The sequence below is a fragment of the Sus scrofa genome, chromosome 6 (assembly GCF_054392235.1).
Source record: "Sus scrofa isolate SSC_HxYL_T2T_F1_AM1 chromosome 6, Sscrofa_HxYL_maternal_Yorkshire_Landrace_v2.0, whole genome shotgun sequence".
Lineage (NCBI taxonomy): Eukaryota > Metazoa > Chordata > Mammalia > Artiodactyla > Suidae > Sus > Sus scrofa.
The window spans coordinates 1281320-1289330 of NC_139388.1; the positions used below are offsets into that span (position 1 = coordinate 1281320).

Genomic DNA, 8011 nt, shown 5'->3' on the forward strand with positions numbered 1-8011 from the left:
AGCTCCGATTCGACCCTTAGCCTAGGAACCTCCATATGCCTCGGGTGTGGCCCTGAAAAGACAGAAGACCAAAAAAAAAAAAAAAAAAAAAAAAAAAAAAGAATAGCCAATCTGAAATTTGAAGTTTTTTAGTTTAGAGCTTATACTGAATATGCTAAAACCTCAGGACATTTTCTTATGGAAAGAATTCTCCCTGATAATTGGGAAAGGTGAGCCTCTTATCTTTTCCTGTGAAGCTTAGAAAGCGGTACTTGTTCTCACTCACAACCTGTGTAATTTTCAGCAGGTGTAACCTAACGAGATTTATATGTGAAGTTTGTTCTTCTTTGGTGAACTGGTTAGATCTGGTTCTACTAAACTTTGGTCTTTTTAGGGCCACATCTCCGGCATATGGAGGTTCCCAGGCTAGGGTAGAATGGAAGCTGTAGCCACTGGCCTACGCCCACAGCCGCAGCAACACTGGGTCTGAGCTGTGTCTTCAAGCTATACCACAGCTCACAGCAACGCCGTATTCTTAACCCACTGAGCGAGGCCAGGAGTCAAACCCGAGACCTCATGGATGCCAGTCAGAGTCATTGCTGAGCCACGACGGGCACTCCTTGGTCTTGCACTTTTTGAGACTCCTGTGATTACCTTAGGCCCACTGGATAATCTGGAATACTCCCCACGTGCTGGTCAGTAACTTGAGTTCCCCTTTGCCTTGTAACCCGAGATGTCCGGAGGTTGCCGGGACTGGGACTGGGATGGGGACTCCTTGGGGCGTTGCTCCGCCGACCGCAGCAGGACGCCGTGGACGCTGTCAGGACAGATGAGGTTGGTTAGGTCATTGTGCGGGCGGCCCTGGTGCTTGGCTTGGTTCGCCAGAACCATCTTGGCTCCTGGTAGACTCAGTGCTCTCGGTTGGCCGTTGCAGGTTGGCATTGACAGGGAGTTAGTGGTGGAAATGTCCTTCTGAGCAGGTTTTAGTTTTGCTTTAAATAAACTTTGACTTTGGGATGGTTTTGGACTCGCGGAGGAGTTGCAGAGGCAGTGCAGAGTCCATTAGATCCTCACCCAGGTCCTCTCGTATCAGCCTCTTGTCAGGTGAGTCCCAGGTTCCTTCGGATTCCACCGGTATCCCGGAAGGGCCTCTTACTCCTCTGGGTTCCGCCTGCATCTGGCTGTCTGTCTCCTTAGTCTCTTCCAGTCTGTAACAGTGTTTCAGCCTTCCTGGCAGTTTTGGAGAGTACAGTCTTTGTTTTTTTGTCTTTGAGCCGTTCAGCCGTTTGGCACAGTTGTAAAGCAGCTGACCAGGTTCCCACGTACGTCGCCCTGTATGGGGCGAAGAGTGTCTTTTTGCACCTGGAATGAGTTACGTGTTTATGGAGGGGCTTCTGAGACCGGACACACAGCTTTTGTCCAGATGTGTGCTGGTTGTGCACTGTGTGCAGGGCTGCATTGTAGGGAGCAGATGAAGGGGAGATGTGGGTGGGGGGGCAGCAGGGGAGGTCTAGGAGCTGCGAGGGTCCCTGGAGGTGTCCTCCGGAGGAGAGCAGGGTGAGGCCACAGACGGCGGGAAGGCTGGGACAAAGGCTGGGAGGCCGATCTGTAAGGTGAGAGTGTCAGCTCGGCCTGTTTGAACATGGAGCTGGGGAGAGAAAGTGGTAGCAGGCGAAGCCAGGGAGACGGACTGGACTCAGCATAGGACTTGGGATGAGGGAGCTGGGCTCGGCTTGCTGAGCGGGAGGCCACGTCTGGGCGTGCTGGACAGGCCAGAGGCAAGTCAGAGCGGCTGGTGGGTAGAAGGCGTTGCAGGCGCCGGGAGGTGCGGAGACCAGGGGCGGGGGGAGCGTGGCCCAGCTGGACCGCTGCTCAGGCGAGGTCCTCGTCTTCCCTTCTGCATTTTTACCCCCACCGTCCTCTGCGTTTGGTGGCTGTCGTGGTTAAAAGGTCTCCGTCGAGACGGTATAGAGAGAGTGGGAACACTTTGCTAGGGAGGATGTCAGATGACCAGGTGGAAATGCGGACGGGGTTGAGACTGGGCCGTAGGAGCAAGACCTGAGTCCACGTGACTTGCGGAGGCGCCGTCCCAGAAAAGTGACGAGCAGTGAAGTTGGCGCCTCCACAGAGGCCATTGGCGAGGGAGGGTCTCTCCTTGTGAGACCTTCCTGAGAGGATCTAGAGAAGCTCGAAATGGGGAGTGGGCTCCACAGACAACAAGTGGAGGCTTAGTGGTGTTTGTTAGCAGGTATTTCCGTAAGTACGCGAAAGTGAGAGGGTGGGCTCTTTAGAGGGCTGACCACTTTTATAAATACAGGTCCTCTGCCGGCGGGAGCCCTGACAGCCCCAGCGCCCTGGTCTCGGGTGCTTGCTTCCCAGAGTGGCGGTAGGCAGCTCCTGGGGTGCGCGGAGCACCTACTGAAGGCCAGGACCAGGAGCCTGGGGTGGGCTTGAACACCTCTTAGGCCTGCAGGCCAAGGAGAGTAGTTGGGGTCCTTGTAAGGGCTGGAGATGTCGGGGGAGCTGTGGCCTTGGTGGAGGTGGGTGGCTGCGGAGAAGTCGGGCTTATCTGGGACCCCGTTTCAGATCTGCACCTTTCATGCGCATGTGACCAGATGCCTGATGGGTCTGCCTGAGCGGTCCATCTTGAGCGATCATGATTCTGAGGCAGGACTTTTGGCTGAGAAGGGGATGACGCCTGGCAGGAAGCACACGGCCCTCTGTACAAGGACCATGTCATCCAGGAGCGCTGTGCCAGGTGCCAGCTCGCGCGAGAGCGTTTGAGGTTTGCTTCGAGTCCCCAGAAGGCAGCCTTTACGCTGCTCTGTCACAGCAGACCCGCGCTTTGCCACAGGACTTGGGCCCCGGGGCAGCGCTGAGACCTGGGCATCTGCTTCTGCCAGGGCCCCTTCCCTGCTCGCAGCCGCAGATGCCGCGGAGATAACGGGCTGTTGGGCTGTGTGGTGTGTGGCTCTGTGTTGGCTCTTCCTGCACCTCTCTCTCCACAGCTCTGCCCGGGCCCCTGGGGCAGGAATGCATCTCACCTGTGACTGTTGGTCTGAGGGCGAGCATTCGTTTGCACAGTTGTTAGGGCCCTGATACAGTGTTTGCCCGCCGCCCCTGGTCACCACCCGCCTGGGGGATGTGAGGGGACTCTGGCCTTTTCTCACCCTCCCCGAGGAGGCTGGCTTCTTTCTGTTGTCTCTGTCCAGAATGCTTTTAAGGGCGGCGCTTTCAGCGAAGAGGATTCCTAAAAATAATTCAGGATCGATGAGTAAGAGCCGTTTGGTTTTGAAGTGTTTGCAGGTGAGGCCGAAGGTTCTCCTCCTTGCTGTGGGTTACAGTGAAGGGAAGTGGCCGTCCCCAGACTCCGCCCCTGCCGAGGCTTCCGCAGACTCCAGTACTAAGCGCCTTCCGCAGCAGACACAGGGGCCAGGCCTCACCCTGTTTGGAAATGACAAACCTGGACCTCTCAGGGAGGCGGAAAGTGGGTTGTAGGCTGTGTGGGGAGGTGGGAGACTTGTAGCCAACAGGGTGACGTTGGTGTGTGTGTCCCCTGTGTGGCCTGGCATCCAGGTGTTGACCCCCGCTCCCCCGCCCGTCACAGGGTGGCCCTCGAGTGTTGGAACCGGGGCCGGGGTCCTCCCTGGCTGCTGGGTCCTTTCTAAATCCTGAACCAAGTGTTTGCCGTCGGCGCGGCATTTCCTCAGCCGTAGCTTTTACTGCTGATTTGTAGCTAACTTGTCACCTGATGCGATTCAGAGCTTAGGGACAGTCACGCAGCTCGGAGCAAGTTCATGACGTTTCTCCTGTAAGCACATTCGTAGTTCGACTTGGAGGGCAGGCCTGTAACTCCACCAATGGTAGTCCATACTCCCTGGCGGATGGAGTCCTCTGGTACTGTCCCGGCCTCAGAGGGAGAAGAGGCTCGTGTGGCCCCTGCTGTCGGGGGAGCAGGCCAGTTGCCTTGCCCAGACGCCCCAAGTGTGCGTGCGGAGGGGCTCAGGAGGGCGAGGGCGGTGTGGCTGAGGCTGTGGTGGTGGAGTGCATCCTCCTTTTTTTTTTATTTTTTTTTTGCTTTGTAGGCCACACCTGCTGCATGTGGAGGTTCCCAGGCTGGGGCTGACTCGGAGCTGCAGCTGCCTGCCTACACCGCAGCCACAGCAGTGCCAGATCTGAGCTGCGTCTGTGACCTACCCCACAGCTCATGGCAACGCCAGGTCCTTAACCCATGGAGCAAGGCCAGGGATCGAACCTGTATCCTCACCGATACTAGTTGGATTGTTTCCGGTGCACGACAGTGGGAACTCTGGGTTTCATCGTCTTATGGGCGTATTTCACAGATGTTAAGTAATGAGAATTACTCTTTGATGGGAGAGGGATGGACAGGGAGTTTGGGGTTAGTAGATGCAACTATTACATTTAGAATGGATAGGCAATGAGGTCCTGCTGCACAGCACAGGGAACTAACTATATCCAGTCTTTGGTGATAGAACATGGTGGAAGATAATATGAAAAAAAGAATGTATCTATATGTGTGACTGGGTCACTTTGCTGTAAAGCAGAAATGGACAGAACATTGTAAATCAACTATACTTTAATAAAACAAATTAAGGAGTTCCCGTCGTGGCTCAGTGGCTAGCGAGTCCGACTAGGAACCATGAGGTTGCGGGTTTGATCCCTGGCCTTGCTCAGTGGGTTAAGGATCCAGCGTTGCCATGAGCTGTGGCGTAGGTCGCAGACACAGCTTGGATTCCACGTTGCTGTGGCTCCATCGTAGGCCAGTGGCTCCAGCTCCGATTAGACCCCCAGCCTGGGAACCTCCATATGCCCTAGAAAAGGCAAAAAAATAAAAAAACAAAAACAAAAGGTAAGTAAATAATAAAACAAATTAAAAAATTACTCTTTGGCATGTAAAACATAAAACTCAATTCACTCAAGGTGGTGGTGAGTTTATGTTAATAATTTACGATTAGCAAAAGAAAACCATTCTTTTTTTTTTTTTTTTTTTTTTTTTGGTCTTTTTTGTCTTTGTTGTTGTTGTTGCTATTTCTGGGGCCGCTCCCGCGGCATATGGAGGTTCCCAGGCTAGGGGTCCAATCGGAGCTGTAGCCACCGGCCTATGCCAGAGCCACAGCAACGCGGGATCCGAGCCGCGTCTGCAACCTACACCACAGCTCACGGCAACGCCGGATCGTTAACCCACTGAGCAAGGGCAGGGACCGAACCCGCAACCTCATGGTTCCTAGTCGGATTCGTTAACCACTGCGCCACAACAGGAACTCCAGAAAACCATTCTTTATGTGAAAAGAAAACCTAATGGAACTGGAGAAAATACTTGTAAACTAGGCGTCTGTTAAGGGTTAATAACCAAAATACATAAAGAGCTCAGACAACTCAATGGCAGAAAACCAAATAACCCAGTTTAGAAAAAAAGGAGTAGGAGTTCCCACTGTGGCACAGTGGGTTCAGTGGTGTCTTGGGAGTGCTGGGACACATTATTTGCAGCTTAGGTTGCAGCTGCAGCTTGAATCTGATCCCTGATCCAGGAACTCTGTATGCTGTGGGGCGGCCAGAAAAGAAAAAAAATGGGCAAAGGGGAGTTCCCTGGTGGCCTAGCAGTTAAGGATTTGGCATTGTCACTGCTGTGGTGTGGGTTTGCTCCCTGGCCGGGAAGCTTCCACATGAGTGTGGCCAAAAAAATGTGAACACGTCTGCAAATACCGAATGATGGGGAGGATGTGGAGAAAAGGGACCCCGTGTGCTCTCTTGGAGGGAGTGTCAGTTGGCGCATCTATTGTGAACAGTAAAATAGGACTGCCGTGTGATCCAGCAATTCCTCTTCCGGGTATTTATTCAAATGAAATGAAAACACTAGATCACAAAGGTGTATGCGTCCCGTGTTCACTGAAGTATTATTTGTAATAGCCAAGGAATGGCAACAGCCGAAGTGTCCATCGATAGATGAATGAATAAGGAAGATGTGCTACATATATGCAGTGGAATATTATTCAGCCACGAAAAAAAGAGGAAATCTTGCTATTTGCAGTAACATGGTTGGACCTTGAGGGTATTATGGTAAGTGAAATTCAGAAAAAGACAAATAACTGGGGAGGTCCTGTCATGGCGCAGTGGTTAACAAATCCGACCAGGAACCATGAGGTTGCAGGTCTGATCCCTGGCCTCACTCAGTGGGTTAAGGATCCGGCGTTGCCATGAGCTGTGGTGTAGGTCGCAGATGCGGCTCGGATCCCACGTTGCTGCTGTGGCTGTCGTGTAGGCCGGCAGCTACAGCTCTGGATCCCCTAGCCTGGGAACCTCCATATGCCGAGGGTGTGGCCCTAAACAGCTAAAAAAAGGCAACCCCCCCCCCCACTAAAGTCATAGAAAGGAGATGAGACCCATAGTTAGCAGAGGCAGAGGGTGGGGAGAGAGGAAGGTACAAACCTCACTGGAGTCCTGTGTGGTGCAGTGGGTTAAGGGGTTAAGGCTCGGATCCTGTGTTGCTGTGGCTGTGGTGTAGGCCGCCAGCTTAAGCTCCACTTCGACCCCTAACCTCCATATGCCACGGCCCTAAAAAGACAAAAGACAAAAAAAAAGGATCTGGTGTTGTCACTCCATGGCTTGGGTTGTTGCTGTAGCCTGGGTTCAGTCCTGGGCCCCGGACTGCCCATATGCTGTGGGCACAGCCAAAAGGCAAAACAGAAACAAAACAAAAAGGTACAGCCCTCCAATTATAAGGTCAAGTGGTCCAGGGACTGAGCTGTGCAGCGTGTCCCCTGTAGTGGACACCGCCATACAACATGCAGGAAAGCTGGTAGGGGAGGAGATCCCAAGAGTTCTCATCAAAAGAAGAAAGTCCCCCCCCCACTTTTTTTTTTTTAATATGGCCACACCTGCAGCATATGGAGGTGCCCAGGCCAGGGGTCAGATCTGAGCTGCACACTATTCACAATAGCCAGGACATGGAAACAACCCAAATGTCCATCGACAGATGATTGGATTCTGAAGAGGTGGTATATATACACAATGGAATACTACTCAGCCATAAAAAAGAATGACATAATGCCATTTGCAGCAACATGGATGGATCTAGAGAATCTCATACTGAGTGAAATGAGCCAGAAAGACAAAGACAAATACCATATGATATCACTTATAACTGGAATCTAATATCCAGCACAAATGAACATCTCCTCAGAAAAGAAAATCAGGGACTTGGAGAAGAGACTTGTGGCTGCCTGATGGGAGGGGGAGGGAGTGGGAGGGATCGGGAGCTTGGGCTTATCAGACACAACTTAGAATAGATTTACAAGGAGATCCTGCTGAATAGCATTGAGAACTATGTCTAGATACTCATGTTGCAACAGAACAAAGGGTGGGGGAAAAAATGTAATTGTAATGTATTCATGTAAGGATAACCTGACCCCCTTGCTGTACAGTGGGAAAATAAAAAAAAAATTAAAAAAAAAAAAATCTGAGCTGCAGCTATGGCAATACCGAATCCTTTTTTTTTTTTTTTTTTGCCATTTCTTGGGCCGCTCCTGTGGCATGTGGAGGTTCCCAGGCTAGGGGTCCAATCGGAGCTGTAGCCACCAGCCTACGCGGAGCCACAGCAACGAGGGATCTGAGCCGAGTCTGTGACCTACACCATGGCTCACGGCAACGCCAGATCGTTAACCCACTGGGCAAGGGCAGGGACCGAACCCGCAACCTCATGGTTCCTAGTCGGATTCGTTAACCGCTGCGCCACGACGGGAACTCCCAACACCGAATCCTTTAACCCACTGTTCAGGCCAGGGATTGAACCAGGCTGTTGCAGTCTGATTGCTTTTCCTTCTTTTTTTTTGTCTTTGTTTTTTAGGGCTGCACCTGCGGCATATGGAGGTTCCCAGGCTAGGGGTCTAATCAGAACTGTAGCCGCCGGCCTCCACCTGAGCCATAGCAATGCAGGATCCAAGCCACGTCTGTGACCTACACCACAGCTTACGGCAATGCCGGACCCATAACCCACTAAGCGAGGTCAGGGATC

At 52.4% G+C, this 8011-nt stretch overlaps 1 protein-coding gene and 1 long non-coding RNA gene across 10 annotated transcripts in view; one reads left to right on the plus strand and one right to left on the minus strand.

The window, feature by feature from the left end:
* Positions 1–8011, plus strand: part of ANKRD11 (ankyrin repeat domain containing 11) — a 153597-nt gene that overhangs the window by 7258 nt on the left and 138328 nt on the right. The gene's annotated exons all lie outside the window — the stretch shown is intronic.
* Positions 365–6703, minus strand: LOC146402132 (uncharacterized). Of its 2 annotated transcripts, none has more exons than XR_014805235.1 (2): positions 6298–6703; positions 365–4071 (listed from the first exon to the last, which is right to left on the minus strand). It is a non-coding gene; the product is annotated as an uncharacterized LOC146402132 (long non-coding RNA). The 2 variants fall into 2 exon arrangements; XR_014805233.1 differs by lacking the exon at positions 6298–6703 and adding an exon at positions 4801–4848.